Genomic DNA, 16,608 nt, shown 5'->3' on the forward strand with positions numbered 1-16,608 from the left:
TATCGGGTCTGGTCCCGTCCCAGGAGATGTTTTTCCGGTCTGGTCCCGTCCCTGGAGATGTTTATCGGGTCTGGTCCCGTCCCAGGAGATGTTTATCGGGTCTGGTCCCGTCCCAGGAGATGTTTATCGGGTCGGGTCCCGTCCCAGGAGATGTTTATCGGGTTTGTTCCAGTACCAGGAGATGTTCATCGGGTCGGGTCCCGTCCCAGGAGATGTTTATCGGGTCGGGTCCCGTCTCAGGAGATGTTTATCGGGTCGGGTCCCGTCCCAGGAGATATTTATCGGGTCGGGTCCCGTCCCAGGAGATGTTTATCGGGTCTGGTCCCGTCCCAGGAGATGTTTATCGGGTCTGGTCCCGTCCCTGGAGATGTTTATCGGGTCTGGTCCCTTCCCAGGAGATGTTTACCGGGTCTTGTCCCGTCCCAGGAGATGTTTATCGGATCTGGTCCCGTCCCAGGAGATGTTTATCGGGGTTGTTCCAGTCCCAGGAGATGTTTATCGGGTTCGGTCCCGTCCCAGGAGATGTTCATCGAGTCTGGTCCCTTCCCAGGAGATGTTTACCGGGTCTGGTCCCGTCCCAGGAGATGTTTATCGGGGTTGTTCCAGTCCCAGGAGATGTTTATCGGGTCTGGTCCCATCCCAGGAGATGTTAATCTTGTCTGGTCCCGTCCCAGGAGATGTTTATCGGATCTGGTCCCGTCCCAGGAGATGTTTATCGGGGTTGTTCCAGTCCCAGGAGATGTTTATCGGGGTTGTTCCAGTCCCAGGTGATGTTTATCGGGTCTGGTCCCGTCCCAGGAGATGTTCATCAGGTTCGGCTCCGTCCCAGGAGATGTATTTCGGGTCGGGTCCCGTCCCAGGAGATGTTTATCGGGTCGGGTCCCGTCCCAGGAGATGTTTATCGGGTCTGGTCCCGTCTCAGGAGATGTTTATCGGGGTTGTTCCAGTCCCAGGAGATGTTTATCGGGGTTGTTCCAGTCCCAGGAGATGTTAATCGGGTCTGGTCCCATCCCAGGAGATGTTAATCGGGTTCGGCTCCGTCCCAGGAGATGTTTATCGGGTCGGGTCCTGTCCAAGGAGATGTTTATCGGGTCTGGTCCCGTCCCAGGAGATGTTTATCGGGTTTGTTCCAGTCCCAGGAGATGTTTATCGGGTCTGGTCCTGTCCAAGGAGATGTTTATCGGGTCTGGTCCCGTCCCAGGAGATGTTTATCGGATCTGGTCCCGTCCCAGGAGATGTTTATCGGGTTTGTTCCAGTCCCAGGAGATATTTATCGGGTCGGGTCCCGTCCCAGGAGATGTTTATCGGGTCTGGTCTCGTCCCAGGAGATGTTTATCGGGTCTGGTCCCGTCCCAGGAGATGTTTATCGGGTCTGGTCCCGTCCCAGGAGATGTTTATCGGGTCGGGTCCCGTCCCTGGAGATGTTTATCGGGTTCGGTCCCGTCCCAGGAGATGTTTATCGGGTCTGGTCCCGTCCCAGGAGATCTTTATCGGGTCTGGTCCCGTCCCTGGAGATGTTTATCGGGTCTGGTCCCGTCCCAGGAGATGTTTATCGGGTCTGGTCCCGTCCCAGGAGATGTTTATCGGGTCTGGTCCCGTCCCAGGAGATGTTTATCCGTCCCAGGAGATGTTTATCGGGTTTGTTCCAGTACCAGGAGATGTTTATCGGGTCGGGTCCCGTACCAGGAGATGTTTATCGGGTCTGGTCCCGTCCCAGGAGATGTTTATCGGGTCGGGTCCCGTCCCTGGAGATGTTTATCGGGTCTGGTCCCGTCCCAGGAGATGTTTATCGGGTCTGGTCCCGTCCCAGGAGATGTTTATCGGATCTGGTCCCGTCCCAGGAGATGTTTATCGGGTTTGTTCCAGTCCCAGGAGATGTTTATCGGGTCGCGTCCCGTCCCAGGAGATGTTTATCGGGTCTGGTCCCGTCCCAGGAGATGTTTATCGGGTTTGTTCCAGTCCCAGGAGATGTTTATCGGGTCGCGTCCCGTCCCAGGAGATTTTAATCGGGTCGGGTCCCGTCCCAGGAGATGTTAATCGGGTCTGGTCCCATCCCAGGAGATGTTCATCGGGTCTGGTCCCGTCCCAGGAGATGTTCATCAGGTTCGGCTCCGTCCCAGGAGATGTTTATCGGGTCGGGTCCCGTCCCAGGAGATGTTTATCGGGTTTGTTCCAGTCCCAGGAGATGTTTATCGGGTCGCGTCCCGTCCCAGGAGATTTTAATCGGGTCGGGTCCCGTCCCAGGAGATGTTTATCGGGTCTGGTCCCGTCCCAGGAGATGTTTATCGGATCTGGTACCGTCCCAGGAGATGTTTATCGGGTTTGTTCCAGTCCCAGGAGATGTTTATCGGGTCTGGTCCTGTCCAAGGAGATGTTTATCGGGTCTGGTCCCGTCCCAGGAGATGTTTATCGGGTCGGGTCCCGTACTAGGAGATGTTTATTGGGTCTGGTCCCGTCCCAGGAGATGTTTATCGGGTCTGGTCCCGTCCCAGGAGATGTTTATCGGATCTGGTCCCGTCCCAGGAGATGTTTATCGGGTCTGGTCCTGTCCAAGGAGATGTTTATCGGGTCTGGTCCCGTCCCAGGAGATGTTCATCGGGTCGGGTCCCGTACTAGGAGATGTTTATTGGGTCTGGTCCCGTCCCAGGAGATGTTTATTGGGTCTGGTCCCGTCCCAGGAGATGTTTATCGGATCTGGTCCTGTCCAAGGAGATGTTTATCGGGTCTGGTCCCGTCCCAGGAGATGTTTATCGGGTCGGGTCCCGTCCTAGGAGATGTTCATTGGGTCTGGTCCCGTCCCAGGAGAAGTTTATCGGGTCTGGTCCCGTCCCAGGAGATGTTTATCGGGTCTGATCCCGTCCCAGGAGATGTTTTCTGGGTCTGGTCCCGTCCCAGGAGATGTTTATCGGGTTCGGCTCCGTCCCAGGAGATGTTTATCAGGTCTGGTCCCGTCCCAGGAGATGTTTATCAGGTCTGGTCCCGTCCCAGGAGATGTTCATCAGGTTCGGCTCCGTCCCAGGAGATGTTCATCGGGTCGGGTCCCGTCCCAGGAGATGTTTATTGGGTCTGGTCCCGTCCCAGGAGAAGTTTATCGGGTCTGGTCCCGTCCCAGGAGATGTTCATCGGGTCGGGTCCCGTCCCAGGAGATGTTTATTGGGTCTGGTCCCGTCCCAGGAGAAGTTTATCGGGTCTGGTCCCGTCCCAGGAGATGTTTATCGGGTCTGGTCCCGTCCCAGGAGATGTTCATCGGGTCGGGTCCCGTCCCAGGAGATGTTTATTGGGTCTGGTCCCGTCCCAGGAGAAGTTTATCGGGTCTGGTCCCGTCCCAGGAGATCTTTATCGGGTCTGGTCCTGTCCCAGGAGATTTTTATCGGGTTCGGCTCCGTCCCAGGAGATGTTTATCGGGTCTGGTCCCGTCCCAGGAGAAGTTTATCGGGTCTGGTCCCGTCCCAGGAGATGTTTATCGGGTCTGGTCCCGTCCCAGGAGATGTTTATCGGGTCTGGTCCCGTCCCAGGAAATGTTTATCAGGTTCGGCTCCGTCCCAGGAGATGTGGATTAGGCCTAGTGACGAATAAAGATAAAAATGGGATCAATGTGTTCTCAATGTGTAACCAGCTGACTGGTGGACGTGGTCTTGTCCAGGTTATTTAGTCAACTGGGGTCACTGGCCGAGTGATAAAGCACAGAGTCTGACCCATCAATGACATCTGTGTCCGCGAGAGGGAGGTGGAACGGCCTAGTTAGAATGTGTCTTTTGGGCTATTTCCTGTCTGAATGTTTTACCATTTTACCTACATTCAGTCATTCTGTGCGTCTCCCCCACAGTTCAGCCATCGAACCCAGTAAACAGGACGAAGAGGACTACGAGGACGTACCCATCAATAAGACCTGGGTCTTGTCTCCTAAGGTGTACGAAAGCGATGTGACTCTGATCTTGAACAAACTGCTGCAAGGTTACGACAACAAGTTAAGGCCTGACATCGGAGGTAAGTCCTGAAAGAGGGGCCCTCTGGGGCTGGCTAAAGCTGCTGAGGGCCCTGGTTGTTGGGATAGCTACCACTGGCTTGTCCTGCTCCAGACGGGGGGTGGGGGGGGTGCTGGGAAGGAGGGAAAGGGGGCTGGTGCCGCTGGCAGTTCATCTTCTGGAGGGAAGTTCACTTCCCTCTGGACTTACATCCCCAGACCCCCCCTCCTTCCCCACTCTCCAGGAATTGATGAGCTCCATGGGGGAGGGGGTAATGTGGGGGTGTGAGAGCGAATATCTGAAGCTGGTTTTGAGTAAAAGGTAAGTCAGGGTGAAGGGGGTGGAAGCAAGGGGGCGAGGGGGTTGAGGGGAGATGGAGGGGCAGGATTGGGGGTTGTGTGTGTGCAGGTGTGTGCGGCCAGGGGGGTACTTGTTCCGGGGGTGCATAGCTGGTGTGCCAGTGTGTGGACTGGCCCCCGCTTGGTGGTGGTTGTCTGGGGGTCCCTGTCCCCCATGGACATTGTGCTGCCCCTTTGCCTGTGGGGTTGGTGTTAGGGGCTGCTCTTGGGCTCTTGGGACCCTGGCACCTGCTCCCTGTCTGCCCAGGGCAGCCAGTGCCCAGCGGGGTCAGAGTTTGCCGGTCTTGGCCCCCTCGGGCTTGAGCCCACTGACTATGGCCTGGCCGGAGACCTTGGTGACTTTGATATGAGGAGCCTGGGGTCTGTGCTCAGGGGTTGTCCTGGTCTCTGGGTCCTCCTGGCCTATCTAACATGAACACATTTCACTCTGCATCTACTGCAAGCTGACAGTCACTAAGTCCTCCTGCAGGTTTACTCTGTCACACACATTTTCCATTTATTTATTTCTGGGTGTGTTTCTAGTGTTGTTTATCTCTGGTGCTCCTTCCAGTTGCTGACTTTGTCTAACCCTGAACATCATTAGCAAACAATCAATCATATCAGCTAACCCTGGATAGTGTTAGCTAACAATATATAGCATTAGCTAAAATTGGATAGCATTAGCTATCCCTGAATGGTGCCAGGTACCGGACCCCCTTGTACGAGCTGTCCGGTCCCTGTACAACAGGTGTCAGAGCTTGGTCCACATTGCCGGTAGTAAGTCGGATTCGTTTCCGGTGAGGGTTGGACTCCGCCAAGGCTGCCCTTTATCACCGATTCTGTTCATAACTTATATGGACAGAATTTCTAGGCGCAGCCGAGGTGTTGAGGGGATCCGACTTGGTGGCCTCAGGATTGGGTCCCTGCTTTTTGCGGATGACGTGGTCCTGTTGGCTTCATCTGGTCGTGATCTCCAGCTCTCACTTGAGCGATTCGCGGCCGAGTGTGAAGCGGCTGGGATGAGAATCAGCACCTCCAAATCTGAGACCATGGTCCTCAGCCGGAATAGGGTGGATTGCCCTCTCCGGGTCGGGAGTCAGGTCCTGCCTCAAGTGGAGGAGTTTAAATATCTCGGGGTCTTGTTCACGAGTGAGGGAAGGATGGAGCGTGAGATCGACAGACGGATCGGTGCGGCGTCTGCAGTAATGCGGACTCTGCGCCGGTCTGTCGTGGTGAAGAAGGAGCTGAGCCAGAAGGCGAAGCTCTCGATTTACCAGTCGATCTACGTTCCTACCCTCACCTATGGTCATGAGCTGTGGGTCGTGACCGAAAGAAGGAGATCTCGTATACAGGCGGCTGAAATGAGTTTCCTCCGCAGGGTGGCCGGGCTCTCCCTTAGAGATAGGGTGAGGAGCTCGGTCATCCGGGAGGAGATCAGAGTAGAGCCGCTGCTCCTCCGCATCAAGAGGAACCAGTTGAGGTGGCTCGGGCATCTGGTCAGGATGCCTCCTGGACCTCCCTGGTGAGGTGTTCCAGGCACGTCCCTCTGGGAGGAGACCCCGGGGAAGACCCAGGACACGCTGGAGGGATTACATCTCTCGGCTGGCCTGGGAACGCCTCGGGATCCCCCCCGCAGAGTTGGCAAATGTGGCTGGGGAGAGGGAAGTCTGGGCTTCCCTGCTTAGGCTGCTGCCCCCGCGACCCGACCCCGGATAAGCGGCAGAAGATGAAGATGAATTGATGGATGTTTTTGTGAAAATGTTTCAAGCCAGTCTGGCTTCAAAGTTCCACTGTGGGGATAGTTCCAGTGTAGGTTCCATTCTCAGCCCCCCCCCCACACACACACACACACACACACACACTTTTGGTCTGGAAGAGCTCTGCTGGACCAGGCATGATGGATGATGTCACACACATGGACAAGTATACATATGTAAAGGAATAAGAAAAACTAGGCCACGCAATATTCTGTTCTGTAAGACTGAACAGTCCACTCGACTCGGTCCGGTTGGGGACTCGGTCCAGCTGGGGACTCGGTCCGGTTGGGGACTCGGTCCAGCTGGGGACTCGGTCCGGTTGGGGACTGGGTCCGGTTGGGGACTGGGTCCGGTTGGGGACTGGGTCCGGTTGGGGACCCGGTCCGGTTGGGGACTGGGTCCGGTTGGGGACTGGGTCTGGTTGGGGACTGGGTCTGGTTGGGGACTCGGTCCGGTTGGGGACTGGGTCCGGTTGGGGACTGGGTCCGGTTGGGGACTGGGTCCGGTTGGGGACCCGGTCCGGTTGGGGACTGGGTCCGGTTGGGGACTCGGTCCGGTTGGGGACCCGGTCCGGTTGGGGACTCGGTCCAGTTGGGGACTCGGTCCGGTTGGGGACTCGGTCCGGTTGGGGACTCGGTCCGGTTGGGGACTCGGTCCGGTTGGGGACTGGGTCCGGTTGGGGACCCGGTCCGGTTGGGGACTCGGTCCAGTTGGGGACTCGGTCCGGTTGGGGACTCGGTCCGGTTGGGGACTCGGTCCGGTTGGGGACTCGGTCCAGTTGGGGACTCGGTCCGGTTGGGGACTCGGTCCAGTTGGGGACTCGGTCCGGTTGGGGACTCGGTCCGGTTGGGGACTCGGTCCAGTTGGGGACTCGGTCCGGTTGGGGACTCGGTCCGGTTGGGGACTGGGTCCGGTTGGGGACTCGGTCCGGTTGGGGACTCGGTCCAGTTGGGGACTGGGTCCGGTTGGGGACTGGGTCCGGTTGGGGACTCGGTCCGGTTGGGGACTCGGTCCAGTTGGGGACTGGGTCCGGTTGGGGACTCGGTCCGGTTGGGGACTCGGTCCGGTTGGGGACTCGGTCCGGTTGGGGACTGGGTCTGGTTGGGGACTGGGTCCGGTTGGGGACTGGGTCCGGTTGGGGACTCGGTCCGGTTGGGGACTCGGTCCAGTTGGGGACTCGGTCCGGTTGGGGACTGGGTCCAGCTGTAGGGGGGTGTATCCATGCGGACCGTGTTCACGCTGCACTTTGGTGAAACCAGCCAAACCATCAGAATAATATCTCCCCATTCCCACCAGAGGTGGCGCTGCACTAGTATTTAGCAGAAGAGAGGACCAGACCGGCGTGAAGAAGAAAACTCTGTTTCCTCCACCTGCCAGTTAAACATGGAGACCAAACTATGGCTGTTTTGGGTTTTTATTGTGTCTTATGCAAGTATCCTGCAGAAATCCACTGCAACAATGGACGCAGTATGAACACCAGACGAGGCAGAGGACCCTTAACGCCATCGCTATGGATTTACCCACAATGCAACGCTACGCCACATGCAGGAAGGGACTTGGTTTGTAGTCCGCTTCCTGGACTTGGTCCGCTTGGAACGGACAGAGACCTGCGTTTGTAGGCGCGTTCACATTTCCCCAAACAAAGTGACTTCCTGAGCAAACGGACTTGGATTCGGATCAGAAAGATTGATGTGAATGTGCCCTAAACTCCCAATGGACCATCTGCTCCACAACCACTCCATCTCCACTACATGCGTTAGGAAAGGAGGTTCTCATCCTTTCAGCTTGTTGTAAACAACCTCATAAACCTGTAATCTGTGCTGTGTTTCAGTGAGGCCAACAGTGATCGAAACAGCTGTGTATGTTAACAGCATTGGACCGGTGGACCCCATCAACATGGTGAGACTTCTTCTAATTTTTATTAGTTTTCTACCTATAAACTTGTTTCTAAAAGAAGAAGAATCCCCCTTTAGTGGTGGTGAATAGTTAGCATGTCTTCTGTTTCAGACAATTCAGCCTCCGGGTCCCATGAATATATGAGCTAAAGCTGCCTGTGAAGATATGCAAAAAGTTGATTTTTTCCAGCCAGAGACACCATGGCTGAAAAAGGCTAGAACAGAATGATTACCATGAATTTGTGTCAACACAGAGAATCATGAACCTCAACATAATGTGCTTTCAACTCATACAAAGATTAAACAACCTTTTTTCGTCACATTCCCGGATCTGAAGCGGCTGTAACATAAGCAGCTAACTGTTCTAATGTCAGTAGCTTATGGCTCTAACTAGGGTTGCCACCTTTCAGAAATTAAAATAAGGGATGCCCACCACAGCTTCAGTCCATGTAGGTGGGGTGCCCAGATCAGTGGTATGTTTTGTGCTGGTGTCTTTAGTAAAAGAGTGATTAAGTAATGACTTGTTCAAACTTCAAGGTTGAAATGCTTTATTGGAAATGAATACATTCTTTACTGTGCAGGATTGTTGGATATTAAGTGTTGCTAATTAGGCTCTATAAAGCTGTGATTACATGGATCTCTACTAAAATATAAGGAAAATATACAATAAAATGCTATATGCACAATACTTAGCTATTGTGTAATTTTTAACTTGTTTAATACTGTGTGATAAATCACATGACTACAGCACTGGTGGCACATGAAGATTTGTGTGTAACGTTGAACTTTAAAAAAAAACCCTGTGTTGCTTCACCTGCGGAAACATAAGAGAGGAGTGTGATGACAAATGGTTCATATAATTTATTCTGCGGTCACTCATAGTTGGGTGAGTTAAATTATGGTCTTATCACTCCGTTACGGGTGTCCCCCATAGCTACGCGTTAATCAACTGGTTGAGATCAGCTGCTTTTGACAGGTGAATGACAGAAACGCTGTAGCTGGACAAGGTTGTTTAGCATAAAAACTATACCGAGGCCAACATAAAATAGTGGCTATACTTTAACATCTTCAGACAGTTCTGGAAAAAGAAAAAAACCATTTGTTGTAAAATGTCTACCATGTGGGGCATGGTGGGACTCTGCATGTCGTGCTCCTCATGGTTTTATCCTTACATCTTGAACATGTTTGTTGTGTCTCATGACTTGAAAGGAAGTCGTGTCATCACAACAGTTTAACAACACTAATAAAATTATTTATTGAATGATCACTGAAAACAAATTCCTTTACAAAATTTGACATAAAACATAAAGTTATTTACATATACATCTAGTGACATGGGAGAGCCCTCCACTCATAATGTGTGGTATTGCCCTGATCTTAAGCTAAGTCTCTAAATTTATGATGTCATGCCCTTTTCTTTTATATTCTACCCACTTCCAATCAAATTTCCCCACGTGTTTCCTCATTATATGCACTAGTCTGTCCATTTCAAATACATGTGCTCCACTATTTTCAGCCATTGCTACTTTGTAGGTGGGTCGGCTTTGTACCACTTACTAGTAATAGTTTTCTTGCTGGCTGCTAACAGGGTCTTTACTAGATATATGTCCTCACCTTGGATGTTCCCTTCCGTCAGGTTTCCTAGGTATAGTACCAGTCCTGATGTGGGGAGTTCATAACCTAACACTTCAATACTTTCCAAACTTCCTCCCAATATACTCTAAGTTTTGGGCATTTCCAGAATATGTGCGTGGTCCGCCCCTTCCTGACCACACACCTTCTGTTCTAGCACCTCCCTTTTGTCTGTGGAGTTAAAACACTGTGCGATGTTCTTCCAACTGAACTCTCTCCATGTTATTAATGCAGTGGTTGAATGTTGCACCTTTCAATTTCTATTTCTCTTTCCCACTGTTCTTTTATATACAGTGTTGAGTGCCCCCTACTTTTCAACAAAGCTGGGTATAGTGCAGAGATAACCCTATTTATCTTCCCTTTATATGCATCAATTAGTATCTTTATTACTCCATTCTGCTCTTTAGTCTTATCCATTTTTATTGCTCTGACATAATAATCTCTTGTCTGTAGATATCTGAAACGATCAGTTTTATCTATATGAAATTTGTCTTTTAGACATTGAAAGCTCTGCATTTCCCCTTTGGCATATTGCTGTGATGCCTTTTCTGGCCTTGAAACCAGCATCTTCTCTTCCTGGCTGGAAGTTAGTATCATGTGTTAACCATCTGAGAATATTTGTCTCTCTTTCTAGCTTGTAGCGTTTTATTATTTTGTTCCAGATTTTTAGTGTGAACTTGGTAATCAGGTCTAACGGGTCTTCCCGTCTTATAGAATTTCTCTGTCACCAGTAGTTTTTGGATCTGATATCTTTCTGTCTGAGTTTTGATTCCTTTCTATTTGGCTAAATAGTCATTACACCACCATACTACTGCCCTGATCTGTGCTGCAAAATAGTAGTCTTGGAGGTTTGGTACCGCCAATCCACCTCTTTCTTTGGGTAGTTGCAGAGTTCCAAGTCTGACCCTGGGAAAAGAAAGAAGAAGGTAATGACGCCTGCTCCTTTATGGAAAAATGGATGGCGGACATTTTGAAAATAATGCCACCGATTCTAGAGAGAGCCAATCAGATAACAGCGAGCCAAGATACTGCTATGTCTCCAAGAACCATGATAATCAAGTGTTTGAACTACAAGGACAGAGAGAAAACACAGAAAGAAGTGACTTATCAAAACAGCAAGATAAGATGTCTTCCCGACCTGCCAACAGAGATGTATAACCAACAGAGGAGACATGACAGCGTGAGGACGTGGCTGCGTGAACATGGACCAAGCAAACACCAGATCCTCTACGCTGAATGGCTTCTGTTGACCAATGAGGACTGCACCATCATCTTCAATACTCCAGCGGACGTGGACAATGATACTGAGAAGCTGAAGCTGGTAACTGATGACTAGATTAGAAACTAAACCTGTCTTGATGACAGCACTCACCTGCAACCTCTTTATACCAGACCAGACTAAGGACTGCAGATAGCTGGGGCTTCATTTTATTTGGAGTAAAAACCTTCAAAGTAGTATTAATAAAAAAGGTTTTATTTAAATCAGGAGCTTTAAAATCGATCAGTGAGACCTAGTTTTGAGTTTTATCTTCCGTTTAATGTGCAGTTACGTTTATATATGTAAGTAATTGAGTGAAGTTTTAGATGCAGACAAGCGTATGTTTCCAATGGACAGATCACAAAACTTATGAGGATTATTATCAGTGTTTTCTGTGAGTGTGTGCGTAATAACAAGCAACTGAGCTGAGTTTTGGAATATTAGAGAATAGTTCCTCATTATAGTGTGGACCTATTGCAGAGAGTGTAAAGAGCTCATTCAGAGAAATGGGAATGCCTGTATGTTGTTACTGGGTGAGGCTGAGGTTTGGGGCGGGTCGCTCTCTATCCTAATTTCTTTTCAACATGGTACCTATATATAATTTCACTGAAGCATGCACTTCAAGAGGCTTTACTTTTCTTCTGGTTAATCAATACAGCACAAATGATGGATGTTTTAGTTGACTGTGTTTCTTGGAACTGCAGAGGTTTATGTAAACTCATCAAGATAAAACAAGTCATGGGCAGAATAAAAGTGTTTCTACAGGAAACACAATGCTTGCCCATTAGACTCGTCCCATGTAAATACACACGCATCTGGAACAATCCGGATATCCTGCAAAGTAACAAAATGCTGAACTTCTCTCAATGGAGCAACCAAGGAATAAAGCACTCAGAGGATATAACTGTAAACCAAACATTTAGATCATTTGACATTTTCACTTCACAATATGGAATCAGTAGCAACACATTTCTAGAATATCAACAACTTAGATCTATAATAAGCAAAAAGTATAACTTGAATCTCATAAACTTGCAGCTTTCTATCAGGGTAGCAAAGTTCTTTCAACTCAGTAACCTCAAACTAATATAATAAATGTACACATTGATGTGCGAAGTGGATGAGACGCTCTCTCTGCCAACCTTAAAATGGGAATTTATCCATTAACCTTAGTCAGACCTTCTGGTCACAAATATGTTTAAACACCTTTACAATGATTAAACACCCAAACTTACAACTTATACAATATAAAATTCTCCACAGAACACATTACAGAGGAGAGAGATGTTCCAGATGGTTAACCTGTGTTCACAGTGCACAGATAACAGACCAGATGACCACATGCTGTATGGTCCTGTTCACCAGGACTTCTGCAGATAACAGACCAGATGACCACATGCTGTATGATCCTGTTCACCAGGACTTCTGCAGATAACAGACCAGATGACCACATGCTGTATGATCCTGTTCACCAGGACTTCTGCAGATAACAGACCAGATGACTACATGCTGTATGATCCTGTTCACCAGGACTTCTGCAGATAACAGACCAGATGACTACATGCTGTATGGTCCTGTTCACCAGGACTTCTGCAGATAACAGACCAGATGACTACATGCTGTATGGTCCTGTTCACCAGGACTTCTGCAGATATCAGACCAGATGACTACATGCTGTATGGTCCTGTTCACCAGGACTTCTGCAGATAACAGACCAGATGACTACATGCTGTATGGTCCTGTTCACCAGGACTTCTGCAGATAACAGACCAGATGACTACATGCTGTATGGTCCTGTTCACCAGGACTTCTGCAGATAACAGACCAGATGACTACATGCTGTATGGTCCTGTTCACCAGGACTTCTGCAGATAACAGACCAGATGACCACATGCTGTATGGTCCTGTTCACCAGGACTTCTGCAGATAACAGACCAGATGACCACATGCTGTATGGTCCTGTTCACCAGGACTTCTGCAGATAACAGACCAGATGACCACATGCTGTATGGTCCTGTTCACCAGGACTTCTGCAGATAACAGACCAGATGACCACATGCTGTATGGTCCTGTTCACCAGGACTTCTGCAGATAACAGACCAGATGACCACATGCTGTATGGTCCTGTTCACCAGGACTTCTGCAGATAACAGACCAGATGACTACATGCTGTATGGTCCTGTTCACCAGGACTTCTGCAGATAACAGACCAGATGACTACATGCTGTATGGTCCTGTTCACCAGGACTTCTGCAGATATCAGACCAGATGGACTACATGCTGTATGGTCCTGTTCACCAGGACTTCTGCAGATAACAGACCAGATGACTACATGCTGTATGGTCCTGTTCACCAGGACTTCTGCAGATAACAGACCAGATGACTACATGCTGTATGGTCCTGTTCACCAGGACTTCTGCAGATAACAGACCAGATGACTACATGCTGTATGATCCTGTTCACCAGGACTTCTGCAGATAACAGACCAGATGACTACATGCTGTATGGTCCTGTTCACCAGGACTTCTGTAGATAACAGACCAGATGACCACATGCTGTATGGTCCTGTTCACCAGGACTTCTGCAGATAACAGACCAGATGACTACATGCTGTATGATCCTGTTCACCAGGACTTCTGCAGATAACAGACCAGATGACTACATGCTGTATGATCCTGTTCACCAGGACTTCTGTAGATAACAGACCAGATGACTACATGCTGTATGGTCCTGTTCACCAGGACTTCTGTAGATAACAGACCAGATGACTACATGCTGTATGGTCCTGTTCACCATGGACTTCTGCAGATAACAGACCAGATGACTACATGCTGTATGGTCCTGTTCACCAGGACTTCTGCAGATAACAGACCAGATGACCACATGCTGTATGGTCCTGTTCACCAGGACTTCTGCAGATAACAGACCAGATGACTACATGCTGTATGGTCCTGTTCACCAGGACTTCTGCAGATAACAGACCAGATGACTACATGCTGTATGATCCTGTTCACCAGGACTTCTGCAGATAACAGACCAGATGACTACATGCTGTATGGTCCTGTTCACCAGGACTTCTGCAGATAACAGACCAGATGACCACATGCTGTATGGTCCTGTTCACCAGGACTTCTGCAGATAACAGACCAGATGACTACATGCTGTATGATCCTGTTCACCAGGACTTCTGCAGATAACAGACCAGATGACTACATGCTGTATGATCCTGTTCACCAGGACTTCTGCAGATAACAGACCAGATGACTACATGCTGTATGATCCTGTTCACCAGGACTTCTGCAGATAACAGACCAGATGACTACATGCTGTATGGTCCTGTTCACCAGGACTTCTGCAGATAACAGACCAGATGACTACATGCTGTATGGTCCTGTTCACCAGGACTTCTGCAGATAACAGACCAGATGACTACATGCTGTATGGTCCTGTTCACCAGGACTTCTGCAGATAACAGACCAGATGACTACATGCTGTATGGTCCTGTTCACCAGGACTTCTGCAGATAACAGACCAGATGACCACATGCTGTATGGTCCTGTTCACCAGGACTTCTGTAGATAACAGACCAGATGACTACATGCTGTATGGTCCTGTTCACCAGGACTTCTGCAGATAACAGACCAGATGACTACATGCTGTATGGTCCTGTTCACCAGGACTTCTGCAGATAACAGACCAGATGACTACATGCTGTATGGTCCTGTTCACCAGGACTTCTGCAGATAACAGACCAGATGACTACATGCTGTATGGTCCTGTTCACCAGGACTTCTGCAGATAACAGACCAGATGACTACATGCTGTATGATCCTGTTCACCAGGACTTCTGCAGATAACAGACCAGATGACTACATGCTGTATGGTCCTGTTCACCAGGACTTCTGCAGATAACAGACCAGATGACTACATGCTGTATGGTCCTGTTCACCAGGACTTCTGCAGATAACAGACCAGATGACTACATGCTGTATGGTCCTGTTCACCAGGACCTTCTGCAGATAACAGACCAGATGACTACATGCTGTATGGTCCTGTTCACCAGGACTTCTGCAGATAACAGACCAGATGACTACATGCTGTATGGTCCTGTTCACCAGGACTTCTGCAGATAACAGACCAGATGACCACATGCTGTATGGTCCTGTTCACCAGGACTTCTGCAGATAACAGACCAGATGACCACATGCTGTATGGTCCTGTTCACCAGGACTTCTGCAGATAACAGACCAGATGACTACATGCTGTATGGTCCTGTTCACCAGGACTTCTGCAGATAACAGACCAGATGACTACATGCTGTATGATCCTGTTCACCAGGACTTCTGCAGATAACAGACCAGATGACCACATGCTGTATGGTCCTGTTCACCAGGACTTCTGCAGATAACAGACCAGATGACCACATGCTGTATGGTCCTGTTCACCAGGACTTCTGCAGATAACAGACCAGATGACTACATGCTGTATGGTCCTGTTCACCAGGACTTCTGCAGATAACAGACCAGATGACTACATGCTGTATGATCCTGTTCACCAGGACTTCTGCAGATAACAGACCAGATGACTACATGCTGTATGGTCCTGTTCACCAGGACTTCTGCAGATAACAGACCAAATGACTACATGCTGTATGATCCTGTTCACCAGGACTTCTGCAGATAACAGACCAGATGACCACATGCTGTATGGTCCTGTTCACCAGGACTTCTGCAGATAACAGACCAGATGACTACATGCTGTATGATCCTGTTCACCAGGACTTCTGCAGATAACAGACCAGATGACTACATGCTGTATGGTCCTGTTCACCAGGACTTCTGCAGATAACAGACCAGATGACTACATGCTGTATGGTCCTGTTCACCAGGACTTCTGCAGATAACAGACCAGATGACTACATGCTGTATGGTCCTGTTCACCAGGACTTCTGCAGATAACAGACCAAATGACTACATGCTGTATGATCCTGTTCACCAGGACTTCTGCAGATAACAGACCAGATGACTACATGCTGTATGGTCCTGTTCACCAGGACTTCTGTAGACAACAGACCAGATGACTACATGCTGTATGGTCCTGTTCACCAGGACTTCTGCAGATAACAGACCAGATGACTACATGCTGTATGGTCCTGTTCACCAGGACTTCTGCAGATAACAGACCAGATGACTACATGCTGTATGGTCCTGTTCACCAGGACTTCTGCAGATAACAGACCAGATGACTACATGCTGTATGGTCCTGTTCACCAGGACTTCTGCAGATAACAGACCAGATGACTACATGCTGGTATGGTCCTGTTCACCAGGACTTCTGCAGATAACAGACCAGATGACTACATGCTGTATGGTCCTGTTCACCAGGACTTCTGCAGATAACAGACCAGATGACTACATGCTGTATGGTCCTGTTCACCAGGACTTCTGCAGATAACAGACCAGATGACTACATGCTGTATGGTCCTGTTCACCAGGACTTCTGCAGATAACAGACCAGATGACTACATGCTGTATGGTCCTGTTCACCAGGACTTCTGCAGATAACAGACCAGATGACTACATGCTGTATGATCCTGTTCACCAGGACTTCTGCAGATAACAGACCAGATGACTACATGCTGTATGGTCCTGTTCACCAGGACTTCTGCAGATAACAGACCAGATGACTACATGCTGTATGGTCCTGTTCACCAGGACTTCTGCAGATAACAGACCAGATGACTACATGCTGTATGGTCCTGTT

Source organism: Telmatherina bonti (assembly GCF_933228915.1).
Source record: "Telmatherina bonti genome assembly, chromosome: 22".
NCBI classification, from domain to species: Eukaryota; Metazoa; Chordata; class Actinopteri; order Atheriniformes; family Telmatherinidae; genus Telmatherina; species Telmatherina bonti.